Below are 19,103 nucleotides of genomic sequence, written 5' to 3'. Positions count from 1 at the left end.
ACCATTGCCCTCCTGTGGGAGTGAATGTGTAATGGGGAAATGAATTTGCCAGAGCTGAACTTTCAGTCTGTCCTGGTTCCACAGCCTTTCAGAACACACAGCGTGCCAGACAGTGCTGCTCACCCTCAGTGCACATCTTCTTCCTTCCCTGTTTATTCCATACATTGGGAGCCCTCTGTTAAAGCCATTCTTGTTAAAAGCAATCTTTCAAAAAGACCCTGGACTGTTTACTGTGCAGGGTTGAGCAACAGGAGTGAGGGGAATTTCAGCCTTTGGTGTGAAAATGCTGAATGCAGAGCAGTCAGTGCCATGTTGAGCTCTGGGTGGGCACACTTAGCTTATTGTGGGCAGCATTTCCTGATGTGTTTCCTGATGTAGGTGATGATCCTGTTTTGGGCTCCACCTTCCTCATGATGGGCAGGATTCAAGCAAGGTGGTAAAAAGTTTTTTTGTACTGCTGCTGTTAATGAAACTGTTTAGTCATTTGTAAAATGGTTAGCTAGGTGTAAATTCCCAGGAGTGAGCCAGCCAAATTGTTGTGTGGTTTTATCTGTGAAGTTTACAGCGCAGAAAAAAATATCTCACCAATATAAAAAAGACGTTCTGTATATTAAAAATAAACCAGGCAAACCCTCAAACCCACAAGTGATTAAATGATAAAATTAAAGAGTGATGGTAGTGTTTGAGTTACAGATTTGGGGTTTTGCTTTTCACAGCCCTTCAGAGAAGTTCTTTTCCTAAATTTATTAATGGCCAAGGGGAAATGTCTGTTGAAAAAGCAGCTTTTTGGTAGTGCCTGTTCATCTAGATATAATTGTGCCAATTTAGTTTAAAAATAAAAACATGATTAAAATTACTTTTTGATTTCAAGTTAAATGGGCTGTAAAGCTGCTGAAATTAAAATTCTAACATTTTCCTGATGTGTCATTTCTGAAACTGATCATTCTGACTTTCTTCTATCACATACCTTATTCTGTCTTAAAAAGAAGGTAATAAGATAAATTTTTAAAAACCTTTCATTACAAGTGATTTGAAAATTCTCAGCAGAAGGTTTTGAGTTTTTGGAAATAAAACCTTGTTAAGGAAGCAAACCTAATTTTCTCCTTTCCGTGAATCTTTTCTAGATTTAGCTGATGGTCTTCTCTTTTATTTGTTTCACAATTGTGTTTGGAATTGTCTGTGTATTACAGTAATTTAATATGTGATCATGCCTCCCTCTAGTGATGAAGCCCAGCACTTATTCAGCTTTCTATTGTTTTTTTTTTTCAGCCACAGGTTCTTTTGCCCTTAGTTGAAATATGTTGGTTTTGGTGCTGATAGTGCAATGTTTGATTTATAACATCAGTGGTTATGTGTGTACAGAGCAATGTGCAGTACAAACACCACAAAATTTGTGTCTACCCTAAGAACTTTAAGTTTTCTCCATTAAAATTAATGAATTGGCAGATACTTAAGAAAACATCAGCACAAGTTGGCATCTGCGTTTATTTTTATGGCAACAAAGGAGAGAATCACAGATAATCCTGGCTCACCTGTTGCTACAGTGCAAAACTGTGTTTAGTAATGAGATTTTTGAGTGTCATGGTAAAGAGCATTATATGGCTCCCTTCCCTACCTGGCAGATGTTGAGTCTTTGTACAGTGTGTGTGTGTGTGTGCTCATCACCAGCTTTTAACCACAGGCAGGAGAGTGCCTGGAAGGTGTGTGAGGGGGGTTTGCAAGCTGATTATTTCTCTCTGTGTCTTTACACTGCAATCATCTTGGTTTGTATTCCCAGTGATGCTTTCCCACACTGTTCAGTGACTGGGGTGGGCACTTGCCAGCTGCTATTTCTGCTTCCAGTGTCCTGTAGTTGATCTAGAGTGGCGAGTTATGGTTGATAAACACCTTTTCTGAATGGCTTCACTAAACAGAAAATTTGTTTTCTCATTTTTGCATTCTTGACCTGCTTTCCATTTATTACTGTGCACTTTTTGGAGCCAGTGTTTGTGTAATTAAAAGGCAATAGAGATGATCCCACCACAAAGAGACAACATCACTATAAACCCATTTTTGCAGTGATATTTCCCATTGTGGGAATCTGCAACATCACTATAAAGCCATTTTTGCAGTGGTATTTCCCATTGTGGAATCTGCAACATCACTATAAAACCATTTTTGCAGTGGTATTTCCTTGCATGGAGATCTGCACTGCAATCTGTGTTTTGTGTAGCCTGTGCAATTACCAGTGTCTCAAATGATGATGCATATCCTATTTGCTCCATCACTCACATTGCACACTTTTAGACACAGAGCCACAGGACTGAATTTCCTGAGCAGTAGGTTGAAATCAATTTCTTTTAACAGTGATTGTTTACACGTCTGAGTTGTGTCGACTCCCTCGGAGCTTGCTATTTTTGCTAAGGGGAGAAAACCTTCCTGTGGTGCCAGCATGGGGCAGGAGGAGGGTCACTTTAGCACTGAACACATGGGCAGCAACTCACTTTTCTTGGCAACTTCAGGATGGCTGAGTAATGTAGCTGAAAGTGCCATTAATCGTGCGTGATGGACTCTCCGTGCTGCTCTGGAGTGTGTTGCTAGAAGTCGTATAAATAGAGTAAATTACACTTGCAGCAGCAGCAGCAGGGAGTGTCCTGGAGCTTTTTAACTGCAGAGCAAAGCTAACAATCCAAAGGTTCAAAAGCTCAAAAGAAGATTGCTCAGGGCCACTTTGATAGCAAGAATTGTACCTGTTCTGCTATTTAGGGAGAGGTGATGGAAGGGAGGTGTTTAATTAGTGGGTCAGTTTAACCATGCAGCCACCATTAGTTAAAGCCCATTTTCCCTCCCAGCTGTGACTGCTGTCGGTGTGGTACACTGAAATGTGTTGGTGGTTGTAGTTTGGAATATGGAAAGTCAGCCAAGTGGTTCATAAGCTTTTCTCTGATGGAGAAATGATGTAGCAGTCATACTCATATACATCGTATTTTTTAAGGTGAGAAAAGCAGCATGTTTGTTGTGCCTGCTTCCTCTCTACATATTTGGTCTCTCTGGAGAGATTTCCTCAAACAATCCTGGCAAAGTATTCTGGAATTGGGAATGTTGTCCTATGAGACAACATTCCCAATTCCCAAGTCACGTGAAGGAATGATGCTACTTTATGGCTTGAGCTTTGCTGCATTTGGAAAGACAGGCTGTGAAAATGGTTACTTGTGGCTCCTCCCAAAGGGATAATTTCTGCTTTTGCTCTTGTGGTCTAAGTGCAGGATTGATTTTGGACCTTGAGATGTCTTGTGGAAGGTCAGATACAAGGAAATACATAGGTGAAGTTGGCTCTGGCAGGATGAAGGACAGAAGGGAAAATGGAAGAGCAGTAAATCCTTGGTTCTGGTGTTGAGATCCTGGAGCTGATGGCTTAATCCCATCACCTTGTGTCAGAAACCCAGCCATGTGTTTTGACATATTGTTTCATATGGGAAAAGGGACACAGAGAATGTGTTTGGAAAAGAATTTTCCTACTGCAAGTGCTCATGGAGTTCTGCTAAGAGACATGGTTGTTTACCACCTTTGTTCATATAAATCATGTAAAACTGATTTACCCAAACAACCTGCTGTGTGTGTTGTTGTTTAAAATGAAATAAAACCCCAAACCATTGAAGACGAGGGAATGTAGATTTCAAACTGAACAGAAAATGCTTTAGACTTGGGCAGCAGGGATTTTTTTTAAACAAAAAAAAAAGAATGAGTGATGATAAGCCCAGAACTGTCCATCTTCATAAGTGCTGCTAGATCAGAAGTGTTGTAAATCTATTGCCCAACCTCTCTTTTCTTTGGATGTCCCAATGAATGTCAGTCACAAAAACAAATAGAGCCTGTCAGACTTCTTCCCCTAATCTTCTGGAAAGTTGGACAGAAGTTTAATTACAGTGAAGTGTCTTTTATCTGACAGAGAGAGAAGTGCTAGCTTTTTAATAGGCTTTATGAGTTATTTTTTGATCAAAAGAAGCACTTAATGTCTAATATAGGATTAGGTAGGGATTTTTTTTCTTCCTTTGTTCATTTCTATGGCACATTGCACCTTGATTTATACATGGAGGTGTCTGTGTACCTAATATCAGACAAATGTTTATTCACGGTGCTTCAGGGCAATATTAACTGCTGGCAGGTTCTGCATTCATTTTCCAGAGTGAGGTGATGAAGAAATGACTGTAGATGCTGCTTTTCCTTTTCTCCAAAATGGATCTGTGCTTCTATACCAGAAGGTACTCAATAGGGTCTCATTAAGTGACCAATCTCCATATTCATACAGCAAGCTTCTAGAGCAACATCTGGTTATTCATGACTCTAATTAGGTAGATACAAAGCTTTTCTATTTTTTTTTTCTATCATATAGTTAGCAGAAAATAGGAAAGCAAAAAACAATTTAGCCAAGACACTGACTTATGCTTCCAATTTGAAAAACATGGGATTTTGCCCAGACCTTTGCTTTTCATGATTGTGCCATTTTTAGTCTGATTTCCTGAGGAAGTGAGGCTTATTACTGTGCTTTGTGTGTGTATGTAGATGAGATTTGTCTGTGCCTACCCTACACTTTTGAACTTGCAAGTTGTGTTCTGTCAAGCTTGGCAGATGGTGGAGGTCTCAAAAATGATGAATTCCAGCAAGTTTAAGGCAGTCAGATTTCCATCTCCAGGAAATCTCCATCCTGAGGCCATGCCCTGAGGTCATGGCAGGGATCAGAGCCCTGCAGGCAAACAGACCCTTGGGAATCTCCCATGTGGAGATCAGGCAGCACTGAGGGAGCTCTGGCCTCACACCCTGGCAGCACCACAATTCATCATTTATGCTATTCCATGCTTGCCAAAGGCTCATGGCATTTGAGAGTACCATGGTAATGTTGCTGGCATAGTTTTTGTGCTTCTCATGTTTTGTGTCATTTTGGTGTGAGAAAAAGAAGTCTGCTTGAGTCAGGAGTCACCTTTAGAGAGAGAAACCCACAGGAAACCAGGCAACTTTGGTTCTGGAGCTCATGGAACATTCTCTCTGTATTTAAAAAGAAAATATGTAGAAAAAGCCAAAAAAAGCAGCCTAGAGGGGATAGACAAAGCTATAATGATACCCTGGAGCTCTGTGGAGACTGTAGAGTGCAAAACCAGTACAAATATTAGAGCTTGGTTTCTTACCTTTTATTTGACTGTGCTCCTGGGAGAACATTCAAAAGTAATGTGTGAGAGCACTCTGTTCAGTGCTCTGATCATTTCTAATGATTAAAAAAAAGAATTGTGGAAGGTATTTAACTCTGTTCTTAATAGTCCTTCTTGTTCCAGGGTCGTGATTGACCCTGAGTGTTCCTACCAACATCCCTGATGTCTGTGCATCTCTTTATTACTGGAATGAATGATAGCTTTCGTTTCATCTGGAGGTGCTGATTCAGCATTCCTTTGGTAGCAGTGGGCATTATTGACCAGAAAAAATGTGTAAAAATAACCAGCTAATTTGGTAGGAAGCACAGGCTGTTCTTGGTGGTGTGTGGTACAGCAGACACCGTGGTTGGAGCTGCACTGTGGAAGTTAAGGAAGGAGAAATCTGCCTTGCATCTCTCCTGTGCATGACTCACATCTACCCTATAAATCTTCCACTTCTGTGAGATTAAAATTCCTAAAAATTCTAGATGAAATAGATGTATCTTAGTACTAGTCCAAAGTTCTCAGAAACCAGAATGAATGTTTAGATATTGAAGTAATTAGAAGTCAAAACTTATCTATTTTCATTATTTTTATTCTTTCCCTCTTAGCAGGGGGATGCTATGATCAAATTCATGATTTACAGGAGGCTGATGGGCAGAGTGCCCCACATCCATGTTATATTTGTGATATGAACACAGAGGGAGGAATTGTAATCTCAGCAGTGCAGTAGGCAGCAGTACAGAAATATTCTACTTTGAAACCAGTAGTATTATGTAAAACCATATATTCAGCCTGCTGCCAAGCTTTGTATAGAGCTCTGGGAATTGTAGTGCTTTAAGATTTTCAGTTCTTAGGATTTGTCTTTTATTTCCTCTGCAACATGGCAGCATGCCTTGAAAAATGTGATGGGAGTTGGAAAGAGTTGTCTGTTTGGTGATATCTTTGGAATCAGTGTTGAAGTCACCAGGGTGGTTCCATAAATGAGGAAGATGATTGGAGCCCAGGAGGTCTGGACTCAGTTTCTGGAGTTCTTTCCTGGGTGCTGAGTCACTTTATCCAGTGACACGAGTTCGTCACCTCATGAGTGAAAACAAACATTGCATCCTGCCTGCTCTGCTGTTTTTAAGGCAAATAAACATTAATTCCTATTACCCATATCTGTTAAGAATTTTTTGTTCCTTTCTCCCCCAAATACACATCTGTTTCTTCCCATACAGTATTTAAAAATGGCTGTAGTGACTGTGGCTCCTGAACTGTTTCATGGGAAGGCATCAACAGTCAAACAAAGCTGTGTTTAACAGTTTTGTTTCTTAATTTGTAATGCTAGAACTGTAATGCAGCTTTCCTGAGCAGTCATGGGAAGACAGAGGAAGATTGGTGGCAGAATGCAGAATGAATTTTCTGTCTTTTTGTACTCATTTATTTGAACACCTACTGTAGTTGCCGTAATAACAGGAGTTTCAAAACAGACTATGGATTTTTCTGAAGTACTTTATGGTACTGTTGATATTGTTTATTTTGAGCAGATTGATGAGGACAGCCAGAATACACTGAGACATTTTACCAAGGTAAATGTGAATTCTGTAGGATTTTTTAACTTGCTGTAAAGTGGTGTCAGTTCAAATACTGCACAGAATATGCTTATGCCTGAAAAATAGATTGTCTGGCCTGGGATGTCTCAATCAGTTGATCATATCTGCATGTACACTTTGTTCAGCTCCATAACTAACTGCTTCTTGAACAATTTCTCATCTGGATCACATCCTCTCTACTGCCTGCTGCCTTCAGGCTGCTGTTATTGGTATTTTCATTATGTGTTTAATATTCTTTGTGGCTGCTTGCATGCACCTGTGAATGTACAGAGCAAAATACTGAAGGTATATCACTGCTGGTGGTGGGAAGGCATTTTTAATTACTCATAAATATTCTCCTACTGTCAAAGTTTTATCATCTATACAAAAGACATACTGCTTGGAAAGTTTATTCAAGAAGTGAACTGCTTGTCTTTTTTAGCTGTGTAAGGCAAAAAAAAAACCCAACTTGTCATAAATTGCAGTCAACCCCCCTCCCAAAAAGCAGCTTTCTCTTGCTGCTCTGAAAGTTAAATGACTAATGTGCATAATTTATTTGAGCATCTGTGCTAAAAACTTGCATACCAAGTTTTAGTTCAATGTGATCAACAATGGCGAAAATTAGGATTTATCATGGAAATGCTGACGGATGTGAACATGTGGAGGCTAAACCGGTGCCTGACAAACCTTCTTATTGTGCAATGCTAATGGTGAAACACAGTTTTTTCTGCTGTAATTGCATTCCCCCCCCCCCCCCCCCCCCCCTCCTTGGCTGCTTAATTTGCTCCTTTTCAAAATTCGGTGGTTTTAGCTGCACTTCATATTTGGATTCCTGCTTTTTCTGGAGTCTGCATAAAACCTCCTAAGTTGTCTTGTGATATTTCTAAGCACAAGATACCCTGAGCTGCCTGGCTGAGCATCAGCAGCCCGGGCTGGGCTGGGCTTTGCAGTAACAGCCTGAGAACAGGAGATGGTGCCGGCAGCCTTGGCAGCTGCTCTGCCTCCCCTCCTCCTCCTCCTCCACCTCCTCTGCCTCGCACAGCCAGGCTGCTGTCACCAGCATTATAAATTCTGGAGCCAATTAGCTAAAAAATGTTACAAGTGAAAGGAAAGAGAAGAAGCTGTAGAACATCTTGATGTGAATGTGCCTGTTTCAGAAATTCTTCCTGTGGAGAGCTTGAATCACAGAATCGCAGAATGGTTTGGGTTGGAAGGTACCTTAAAAATCACATTTCCAACCCACTGCCATGGGCAGGGATGCCACTCACTATCCCAGGTTGCTCAGGGTCCCATCCAACCTGGCCTTGAACACTTCCAGGGATGAGACATCCACTGCCTCTCTGTCCCAGTGCTTTACCACCCTCCGAGTAAAGAATTTCTTCCTAACATTTGGTCTAATCCTGCCCTCTGCCAGTTTAAAACTATTGCCCCAGGTCTTATCAGCATTTCTACCCATATAAAAGGTAGAAATATCCCTCTCCCTCCTTTTCATGCACCTGAGGGCCACAATAAGGTCTCCCCAGAGCCCTCTCTTCTCCAGGCTGAGCAACCCCAGCTCTCTGAGCCTGCCCTTGTAGGAGAGGTGCTCCAACCCGCAGGGCATCTTCCTGGCCCTGCTGCACCTTTTGCTGCAGCTCTGGTGCAGCTTTTGGTGAAGCATCAGATACATTTGAGACACCTGGTTAAGGAAGGAGAAGTTGTTTGGATGAGTCAAGGCAAGGCCTCCTTAGAAAATGGTGTAAATAAAGGCTTAGGTTAGATATTGGAAAGATCTTGGCTGTCTTTGTGCCTTGCTGGCACTTCCTCCAGCCTTGTCCACAAGATTTCTTGTTGAAGGAAATTTATTGAATTTTTTTTTTGTTAATATTTAAATTCCAAAGTCAGACCAATTGCTTAGTTCTTGCATGGGCATCACAGACGGGAAATGTGTTTATAGTCAGATCCTCTCTCTCTGTCTCTCTTTGAACCAGTATTTGGTGTGTTTTCAGTCAGTAGTGGCTCAGCCATGCCCTTGTTCAGAAGAAATGTTGACAATTTCTCAGTGCAGTCATTCTGTTGCAGAAATGTGCCCCTCCTTAGGCAGGAGATAGATTTAGAGATGGGTTCAGAGGGGATGCATCCTACTGGTACAGCTATTTTGTTGCTGGTGGCTTGTTTTTGTTTTGTTTTTCCCTTAACCTGTGGTGGGATGTGACATTCAGAGGGCCTGCTGGGGCTGGATGAGTGGTCAGAAAGAAAGCTGGGGCATGGTGATCTGTTAGAGTTTAGAACAGTGTTCCAGCTAAATCTAATTTCCTTGTCATATTTTATGTATGGGCTGTTTTTGCATATTTTCAATATTTAAAACAATGTCCATATTAATAACTTTTAAAATATGTTCTCACTGTTAAGAGATGGAAATCAGTAACAAAAAGCACACACAAAAAATATCTCATCAAAACCCCCACAACAAATCCCCCAAGCTTTCCTTTTATTCAGGCAACAACAATCAAATTCTTATGACTGGAATAACTACTGAAGAGGCTCTCTGTTTCTCAGCCAGAGAAAGCTTTTGAAATATTTATGGAAATAAACCAAAATGTGTCCCTTTCTGACTGTACAAATAAGAGATTATCAGATCTAGCCTATGGCAGTTGCAGAACATAGAGTCCAAAGCATCTTCAACTAATAACATAGAGTGTATGCTTTAAAAAAAGCTGTGAGGTTTTATTTTTTTTTAATGGGACTCTACTGACTAAACAGCACATTTTCCATGGATTATCCTAATGAAAAAGTCCCTCTTTGTGCATCTTGCATTAGAGGTAAAAATTAACGAGACAATACATTAATTGACCTTTTAAAACCAAAAGCATCATTTATGTTGATGCATCTTTATCTACTTAAAGAGCAGGACTGAAATCACTTAGGAGCTCCTTCTGTGGCAGCTGGGAGTGTGGAGCAGGGCTGCTCCCATCCCCTCCTGTTGAATCCTGTGCCACCAGGGACAGAATTGCAGCACAGCTTGTCTGCCTGTGTCACACTCCCAATTTACTGACTTGAACTTGCTCATCTGGGTCTTAAACCTTGCTTTTCATTCTACAAATCTTGCTCTGGTGTGAGAATCGGAGCTTGTTGGAGTCAGGGTGCATTTTGATGATTCACAGAAGACTCAGCAGAGCCAGGTTTGTGAGGAGCAGTGATACCTTTTATTAGCGATGGGATTAGCAGACAGACACACGTGTGGGCACACAGCCAGCACTCCCATCTGATGGAGAGGGAAAAGCCTTGCAGCTAAATGCAGGTTGGGAACAATTGGTCTGAGTTTAACTTGATTCATCAATTGGACAATTTGAGAGAGAAGGTGGTGGGCACACTGGGGACAGGAAGCAGAGGAGATGGAAGGGCTGTTAGCACCCATGAGAAAGAGACTGTCCAGTTCATTCTGATAGCAGAGTTTGGGTACTTGGAGGAGACAAACCATCAGCAGAATGAACTTTCTCCTTATAGAAAGCAAAGGGTGTGTGTCATGTTTTTATTGGAGCCACGTCCCAGTAAATTCTGTGCTTCACTGACTCAGCACTGAGTGTCAGCCTTGCAGTTAAGGGACTAGGACTTCAATTTAATATTAGCCAAAAATACTGTTTTCTAAACTGTCAATAAAATAATTTTGCTGTATTGTTTGACTTATCTCCTGTGGGCAGTCGGGTGAAGCAGCAAGTCTGAACTGCCAATACAGTGACTGAGAATGAATTTTGCTTTGTTTGTCCAAACACTTTCTAGGATCAGTCACTGTTCCCTGAGCCCTGCTGCGAGTGCTGTGGGCTCTGCTGACTCTGGGAAAGGCCAGCTGCAGGTACCAAGTGGGATGTTGGTGCTCATGGCAAAATCTGTTGTCAATTTTGGACTTAGCAGCAGCGTAATTAACTTGTTTATTTATTTTTAATTGTGTCCTGCTAATACAAGTGCACCTGCTGCTGTGTTACCTTGAATCATGATGTGCAGTTTGTGCACAGCCATGGGTGGTAAGTCTCTAGCTCTCCTATTTGAGAGTGACAAGATGTCTTTTAACAGTGTATTTGTCAGGTTTTTTCTTTCCTGATTACTTCCAAAAGGGGGGAAAAAGTGCTGATAATAACTGTGATTATAAAACCCCAAGTAGCAGTAAGATAACCTGGGGCAGAGTAGTGCCTAAAAATACTTGTTGTTTTTAAGCTAATTACATTTTATATTGCCAGTGACCTTTTGGAAACCTTTTATTTACATGGATTGCTGATGCCTCCAAGGAAATGCCTTTATGCAGAGGGAAAATGCATTCCAGTCATCTCCTCAGAGCAGAATGCAGGTCTGCTCTCTGCAGAATGTGCCCTTTCCCAGAAGGACTTCATAACAGGCTTGTTCTGAACTGCAGGGAGAGCTTTTCCTGGTGGAGAAGATGAGCACCCAGGCTGTGTCAGTCATCTCACCAAGCTGCTGCTTGAAGGTGAGGGCTCAGTGTATGAGCAAGGATGGGGGGGCATTCTTGAACTTACAGAACTATTCATTAATACTTAAAGGCAGAGGAGCCAGAAATTCGTTCAGACTCCCTTGTGAAATTTTTGGCTCAGTGGCAAACTTATGAATGATGAACTGTGGGCCTTGTTTCAAACATATGAGCCACAAAAAAGGCAGAAATGCCTCAGTTTTTGCAAGCTTTTACATTGGGTTTTTTAATGTTGTGTTGAAAGAAATACTCCACATCTTCCCTGAATGAATGCTGAAGGTCTTGAACTGAACACAGGAGAGTGAGACTGGATGAAGTTTTAGTGGTTTCTCCTTTCTTATCCTCTGGAGACAGTTGTCTAATTCCTGAATGAGAACTGAGCAAGAGAGAGCAGATTTGTTGCAGCTCCCATGGATAATGTAGCTGTCATTGAGGCTGACAGAAGTTCCTGTGTTCTTCTCCTTGCAGACCCAGCAGTCCTGGTCAGACAGCCTCTGACTTCATTGGTTTTGATGTTTTAAAAATAAAGTGAGTGCCATCTTTTGTTGATGTGTACAGACTTTGAAGAGGTTCCTCTTGTTCTTAAAGCAGTGAATCAAGCCAAGGACTCAGTGTAGATGGTACCATGTTTGATCAGTCAAGCTACTTTTTAATTCAGGTTTTTTCACAGCACTTGTATAGAATAAGTTCCTTCTCTAGGTACCTTTCTTCAAAGAAGTAAACCACCATCATTGACTCTGCTGCAAGATATTGAAGCACATTCTTGAAACATGGGAACACTGGACATATAAAATCATTCCCTTACTGGGATTCATGCCACTGAGTGCTCATCACTGTGTCAGGACAGGCTTATGTGGAGGTCAGCTGAAGTGCAGGATATTTGTGACCAACAGATGTCCTGCAGCAGAGATGAACCAGGGTTTGTAAAAATGCTTTTCTCAGAAGGAGGCTGATGGTGTAAGCAATGTGTGTCTGCTGTGTTTTTACACCTGACCTAGGCTGGAGCATCTCTGAAGTACAGTAAATGTTATTTATGTTCTCCCCAGGTGTGACCACTGCTTGTGGTCAGTGATATGGTGCTGTTTAATGTGTTAGAGCTGCTTCAGGTAAAGAGGATGAGGGAGAGGCTGGATGGAAATTGAGAGGCCTCTTTAAGACAGGACTGCAGAAACATTCAAAACTCAGTGGACCTTTGGAATCAATTTTGTTCTGGGCTCTGATTTTGACCCAGGACTTGTGTGTAATGTTAAGCAAGCACAATCTGTCCTCTGGCTGGTGGGAGTTAACAAACCTTGTGACAGAATTTACCAGAGCATGTCTTTGTCCCTTCTTGTGCAGGGCTTTCTCAAAGAGCAATTCATGTCACTTGCAAATCCTAAAGCTTTTGCCTATGCCCCAAACAGATATTTTTGAATTCTTTCAAATAGAAACATGAGAGAAAGGAGGTAAATTTTGTTTTGCTTCAATCAGCTTTGTGTCTCATTGATCAAACAGCATCCTATTAAGAAAACAGTGGGAACCCTCCTAAAGAAGAGAAGAGAAGAAGCTGGCAAAATTCCATGGTCCTGGAATAGACCACTATGCAGAGATGCTGCCCAAGTCCCCTGCACAGTCCATGCTTACACTGTTGGAATGACAGAGAGACAGGAAGAGTTGTGAGAACAGCTTTGTTTTGGCACTGTAACAGGGATTTGTTATGACACTCAGAATTTTGCTTCGGTGTGGATTTGCTGGTTTGCCTTACACATTTTAAAAGTATGTAGTGAGGAAAAAATAAAGAGCAACCTGTGAAGATGGTGAAAGGTCTGGAGGAGAAGCCATGCAAGGAGTGGCTGAGATCTCTTGGTTTATTCAGCTGGAGGAGAGGGGACTGAGGGGAGACTCATTGAGGCTGTAGCTCCTCCCAAGGGCAGCACAGGGACAGGACCCAGGGAGTGGCTGGAGCTGTGTTAGGGAGCTTTAGGGTGCAGATCCGGAAAAGATTCTTCACCCAGAAAGTGCTGGGGCACTGAACAGGTTCCCCAGGGAATGGTCACAGCCCCAAGGCTGCCAGAGCTCCAGGAATGTTTGGGCAACACTCTCAAGGATGCACAGGGTGGGATTGGTGCCTGTGCAACGCCTGGGGTTGGACTCAATGATCCTTGTCAGTTGTTTCCAACTCAGGATATTCTGTGATTCTAAAAACTACATTTTCAGACTCCAGCTTCTGCAGAAAAGGGGTGGAGTGTGAAGAGAAAAAGTGTGTCATTACTGCCAAGCCAGCTGCAGCTGAGCAAAGCCGTGTAGGAGAGTAAATCATCAATATTTCAGATCGCCACTTTGATAAACAAATTTTAGAAAGTGAGAATGAAAACCTGAGGAAACAATGCAGAAGAGTGAGTCTGTGTATGTTAATGTCCCTTGAGCCCCCAGCAGGCAGGAGAAAGGTTGCTAGAATTCTAATTTGAATTCAAATTCCCTTTGATTTTGTAGTCCATGCCAATTCTGTGTATATTGTCACTGGAAAGTGAGCAGAGGATGCTTAAGACTCCCTTACTTTTATGCTTGGCTAATTTTATGGCCCTCCCATATTTTGTAGCTGTAAATGTTGCAGACTTTATTACATTTAAACTGGTTTTAATATAGTAGGTCATAAAAATTAAGAAACGAGTGGTAGTGTCCACTGCAGTGATGCATTTAGCCAGGGAGGATGCTTGCAAGTCACTGAGAGGCTCAAACTGCAACTCCAGGATCATCTGCTTTGTGAAGCCAGTGCAGAAATGAAAAGCCCCAACCTGTCACAGCTGAGAATGAATTTCATTGTTAAAAATGTCCTCCTTTTCCTTTCATCTGAGGAGCTGGTTTATGCTTTGAGGCATTGATCCAAGTGTGAGGAGAGGAGGGAGGCTGTTTCTTTGCTTTTCATAAAAAGGTTCAGCAAGTTCTGTACACTGAATAGCTGTACATTATATATATATATTTAATATAAGGGGGTACAATATGGTGTAGCTGGGAAACTTCCTCGCTGACTGCTGAGGAGCAGCTCTAGTTTATCTGTTAATTGCAATTATTCTACCTGCAGCCCATAAGTCTTTATGATTTCATACATCTGCTTGCAGGAGGTTAATTACTCCTGCTGCATTAAAAGCTGAAATAGCGTGGGAAGGTGGGGAGTGACTGGGGGATGGTTCCATGGATGTGTTTGACATTCCTTAACTGTTGAGCATTTGGCTTTGAAACTTCCTTCAGAGAGTGGCAGGGCTGGTGTCTGATCTCCACATGGGTCACAGCTTCATTTAATACCTTTTGACATTAAAACTGTTTGAGAACTGATGCCTGTGGTTTTGTCTGTTCTGATTTCATCATGGCTTAACAGTTGGTAAATGTTCCTGCAAAATGTTTGTGATGGTTTCTCCAAGTGACAGCTTCAGTTCCCGCATCCTGAACTTGTATCTCAGCAGCTGCTTTACACCAGCCTTCACATCCAGCACAGCCTGGGAGGCACAGAGGAGCCAGGGGCTGAGCGCACTTGCTGGGATCCTTTTTGCCATATAACAACAGGGGCAATTTGTTTCGCTGCTTCCATTTAAAAGAACCAAACAAAAATCCCCTTAATCCATCAGAATTATTAGACCTGTTTGTCTAATAATGTCTAAGATGTCACAAAAGCAGAATGGGTTGGAACACAGTGTCCATCTGAGGCACAGTTGGCACATTGGAGTCCTCTGCCCACTAACCTGAAACCTCAATGTAAACTTGAACAACTTTACAGGCTGGCAGTAATGGCTGTGATAAATCAGGCTGCTTTTTGTTTGTGCAAATGATCTGATGGTCAGAGAACTTGGACACAGAACCACATTAAATACATTTATTTTAATAATTCCTTTACAGCATCCATTTAATCATTCTGGGAGCCAGCACAGATTTATTTTGGAATGTTCAAAACAGGTATCCCATCACTCATCCAGCTTTGTCTGCATACAAACAAATATCTGGATAGCTAACTTTTAATTTTTTTTTTAAATCTGCATTACTTTCCTGCTGCTTCTTTGTAGGGGGATGGAATATAAGAAAATAAAGGTAGTGTAGAAAGTAATCCTACCCCTAAGGAGTTGCAGCTGGGCCAATTAGCAAAGATTAGGAACAGGCCTGACTTTAACAGGCCACAGGTGTAAGCAATGAGAAGGAGAGTGCTATAAAAGAGTGGGGTGGGAGGTTGAGAAGGGAGCTGGAGTCAGTGGCTGCTTTGTGAAGAAGAAAGTGTCAGTGCTCTGAGGAGATGCCCAGGAAAAACACCAAAAAGGTATGAAACTTTTGTGATAAGGAGACATTAGTATGGAACCCCTGCAATAAGATGCCAATGCCTCTTGATTTCTACAGCAGGAAAAAAAGAAAATTAGAAAGCTGCGCCTCTGGCTTTTCCCTGTGCAAGGTGGGCTCTGCTCAGCACAGAACAGCATGAATTGGAGAGGGGACGTGTTGGAATAATAATTAGCTGGGACTCAGTTTTTTTGTCTAGGAAAAGCCCATTCTTTATTTACATCACTTTTTTTATACAGTTTTCACAGACCTTGTGGTAACTCTGATTGGCTGGTAGTATTCTTGCTACCTTATTCATTGATTAAAGGCTGTTCAGTGTGTATGTGCTAAGATTCAGGTGTTTACATTTCTCCTCTGTGGACAGATCTATTGTTTATGCAGGTGCAGATTTACTTTTCTTACCAGAATAGATTGTTGTGTTAACTGACACTTCATTCCCAAGGTTGTTTTGCATGGGAACCTCCAAGCTCCTGCTAACTTAGCTTGAGTAGCAGGGGCTAAACCATATTTTATAAGACCTTTCTTTTCTAATATCACTACTTATAGGCAACAGAGGCACAAGGCTCTTCATGTGGGAATCAATCCAGCATTTGGAGTCTTACCTTTTTCTCTTCCTGGCACCCCCAACATTGTCCACTGGAAAGGTGAAATGAGACTTGGAAATTGAGAGACCTCAATTGAGTACAGCCCAGGAGTGTGTAAAAGGTACTAAAATAATATATTTTGTACCATGTAATTTGGCAAGATGAGTTAATGTGTTTTACTGCTCCACAGTGGAAATCACAGATTTCATTTGGGCTCTTTCCATCTGTCTTTAAATTGTGTTCACAATTTCATTTTTTTCTTTTTTCATTTCTTTTTGTCTCAGTTCTTTCAGCCCTTCATGGGTCCCATGTAACTTAAAGGTCTGCAATACCTGATCCAGGCTCTTTGAAAGAAACTCTCTCACATAGAGATTGCCAGCAGGGACACCATTGGACGTGATGCAGCATTCATTTCTCTGCTGCATTGGGTAATGATTTCCTGGTTCCAGGAGCAAGAAATTAAAATTCTGGTGAGAGGATTTGCCCCCTTCCTCACTCAGCAAGGCCCCTGTGCCAGAGCTCAATCACTTCCTCTGCAGCAGCAGGAGCAGAGGGAATGTGATACTGTGGTCATTCAATCAGAGGGAGAAATGCTTTAATCTCTGCTATTCTGTCTGATAAATGCTTTCTTCTTTGTTCTGAATTCAGTTCTCTAGTGTTCCTACTGGTGCAGGGATTGGCAGAGAAAAGAGATCGTCCTGTCCAGTTAAGTGTTCACTGATGATGCCTTCCTTTATTCCCAGAGGTACCTTGTGATTTAGTAGGAGAAATGCAATTGCAAAAAGGGCAGAAGAAGCATAGGAAGGATGTGGGACTATAGCAAATCCCACCACAGCTTGTGATTTCCCTAAAACAAGGACAGCATGTCTTGTGAGAGACTTTTATTTGCAAAAGCACAGTGGAGATAGAGCAGCTTCTGCTTCAGCATGTGATCTTTACTCTGAATATTCAGAGTGCTCCGTATTAATTGGGCAGATGAATTTCTGACCTGTGCAGCCACTTCCTTTGTCCTGTGTTCCTCTTCACTGCAGCAGCTGCACAGAAATGTGATGGATGGGTATTGACTTGGCTGCTTTCTTTTGCTCCCTTTGCTCTATTGACATGAGTTAATAGGGCAGAAGTGGAAGACAGACTCAGTACAAAGTGGAGAGAGATTTTCTGTCAATAGGGTTTGTAAGATAAGAAATACAGCATTAAGGGTGAACACACAGGAGAGTTAATAGCTAACAAACCACTCCATGTGTTGACAGGAGAAAGACACTGACCAGGAGCCATAAACTCTCTTTCAATGAAAACATGATTTCTGTTTTTTGGTGTGATGTTTTATTAGTAGTTAGTTTTCCTCAGTGCTGTCAAATGCTGAAGGATGGGTTGTTGTCTTTTATAATGCTGTTATAATGTTTCATTATGTTGGCTTTACGAGTTTTGCTTTGATTAGTTATCACACCATTAGAGGAGAGTGTCTCCATTTTTATTAATACTACTACATCCATATGCTCCCTTGATTTGGCCATATTAAAACTGGAAATGAGAGTGTTGAGTGAAATTTAAGCTTGAAGGTGGTTGGAAATGGAAGGCAGAACAAGTTCTGACTGAGCAATAATAGTTCACCCAGCCTCAAAAGGCTGTAGATCATTTAAGCTACTTAATAAATGCAGTGTGTATTCTTAGAATTTTAAACCAGTTGTTAGTAAGGAGCCCACTGGAAGGATATCCTGGCTGTGCATCCAAATGAAGAGAAAAGATTTTAGATGTTCTTATGTTCAGTGGTTCAAAAAAACTCTGCTGATATGTAGCAGTAGTTTGAAAGGCTGGAGAAACACTTTCATTGGTACCAGGAAACAAGTTGAACATCTTAAAATAAGTTCTGTTCTACCACTGAACAGGACATTGTTGGATCCTCAGAATGTCACTGAATTACAGAAGGGAGACTGCCAGGGGCAAGAAGCAGCCCTGGATAACAAATTGCAGCAGGTATTTGGAAACCAGCTAAATACATGTTCACTGGAAGATGAAAGGAGACTCTTCATATCTCTTATAATTATGAAAGAGATGAGCTGTGCTGCTGGCAAAGTTATTTAGGTGGGTTGACAATTGAAAATGGAGTAGTTTAGTTAAATATTGGAAAGCTAGAAATGAATGAGAATGCTTAGACCAAGTTAATTATGGATGGATCTGTGCTGTAGGTATGGGGGGAAAATGGCAAGAGGTGTTTACTGGGCCAAGTTTTCAGTTCTCCTTTTGTCTGGGAGCTCTTTTTCATGAGAAGGATGTTCAGTAATTTTCATCTGATTAGTGTTTGTGGCATTTTAATGTTCTTTTAAAATGGGCATCTGCATGCAATTCTGAAGGGGCCCTGCCTGGTTTGGCTTATGAAGTTCTGCTTTTGTACTGGACTTGGGTAGAAGTAGAAGAAGAAAAAGCATAATTTAGTCCACTGCAGGCCAAAATATTAAACCTATGCTAGAGACAAATAATGGCATAAGCTGAAGAATTGCCTAGAAGTAACCTTTCATTTGGGACCTTCTTAGGAGAAAGGAAACAAAGGCAACTTGTTTCTCTTCCTGCTTCAAATGCCATTTTTCTTTGGCTTAAAATCTTTATACCTAGACGTGCATTAAATGTATTTCTGGTTTTCTGGAAAGATGAAATCCATTGGTGAGGGACATGGAGAGACAGTAGAAAGCTCCAGGCTGCTGTTTCAGTGAGGAACATCACACTTATGTGGCAGCAGGAAGATTTTGTAGGCTGATGGAGGCTGTACTGGCTGGAGGTCATCAGGTGTCTTTGGGGCCAGCAGAAATGGTGAGTTCAGCCCCGAGGATTTGCAGCTTGGGCTGGAGTTTGCATGGACAGTCACATTTCAGATGTGTATTATGAGTAGGAGTATTATGAATCCTTAGTTATGGTTTCTTATCTTCACCAGATATTACATGACAAGGTGCAGATTGGTTGATAATCACAGTTTGGTCAGGAGAGCTGGAAGAAGCTCTTTAGGAAACAAACCCACAAAGATTAGTGATTT

At 41.5% G+C, this 19,103-nt stretch overlaps 1 protein-coding gene across 2 annotated transcripts in view; it reads left to right on the top strand.

Annotated features, from left to right (window-relative positions):
* MAD1L1 (mitotic arrest deficient 1 like 1) overlaps positions 1 to 19,103 on the top strand; it is a 347,760-nt gene that overhangs the window by 36,166 nt on the left and 292,491 nt on the right. The window lies entirely within an intron of this gene.

This window comes from Melozone crissalis, unplaced genomic scaffold, assembly GCF_028551555.1.
Source record: "Melozone crissalis strain CALT ecotype California unplaced genomic scaffold, PUWL_Pcris_2 ptg000012l_1, whole genome shotgun sequence".
Lineage (NCBI taxonomy): Eukaryota > Metazoa > Chordata > Aves > Passeriformes > Passerellidae > Melozone > Melozone crissalis.
The sequence above is the reverse complement of the archived record's forward strand: the minus strand, read 5'-3'. Positions and strand labels throughout refer to the sequence as shown.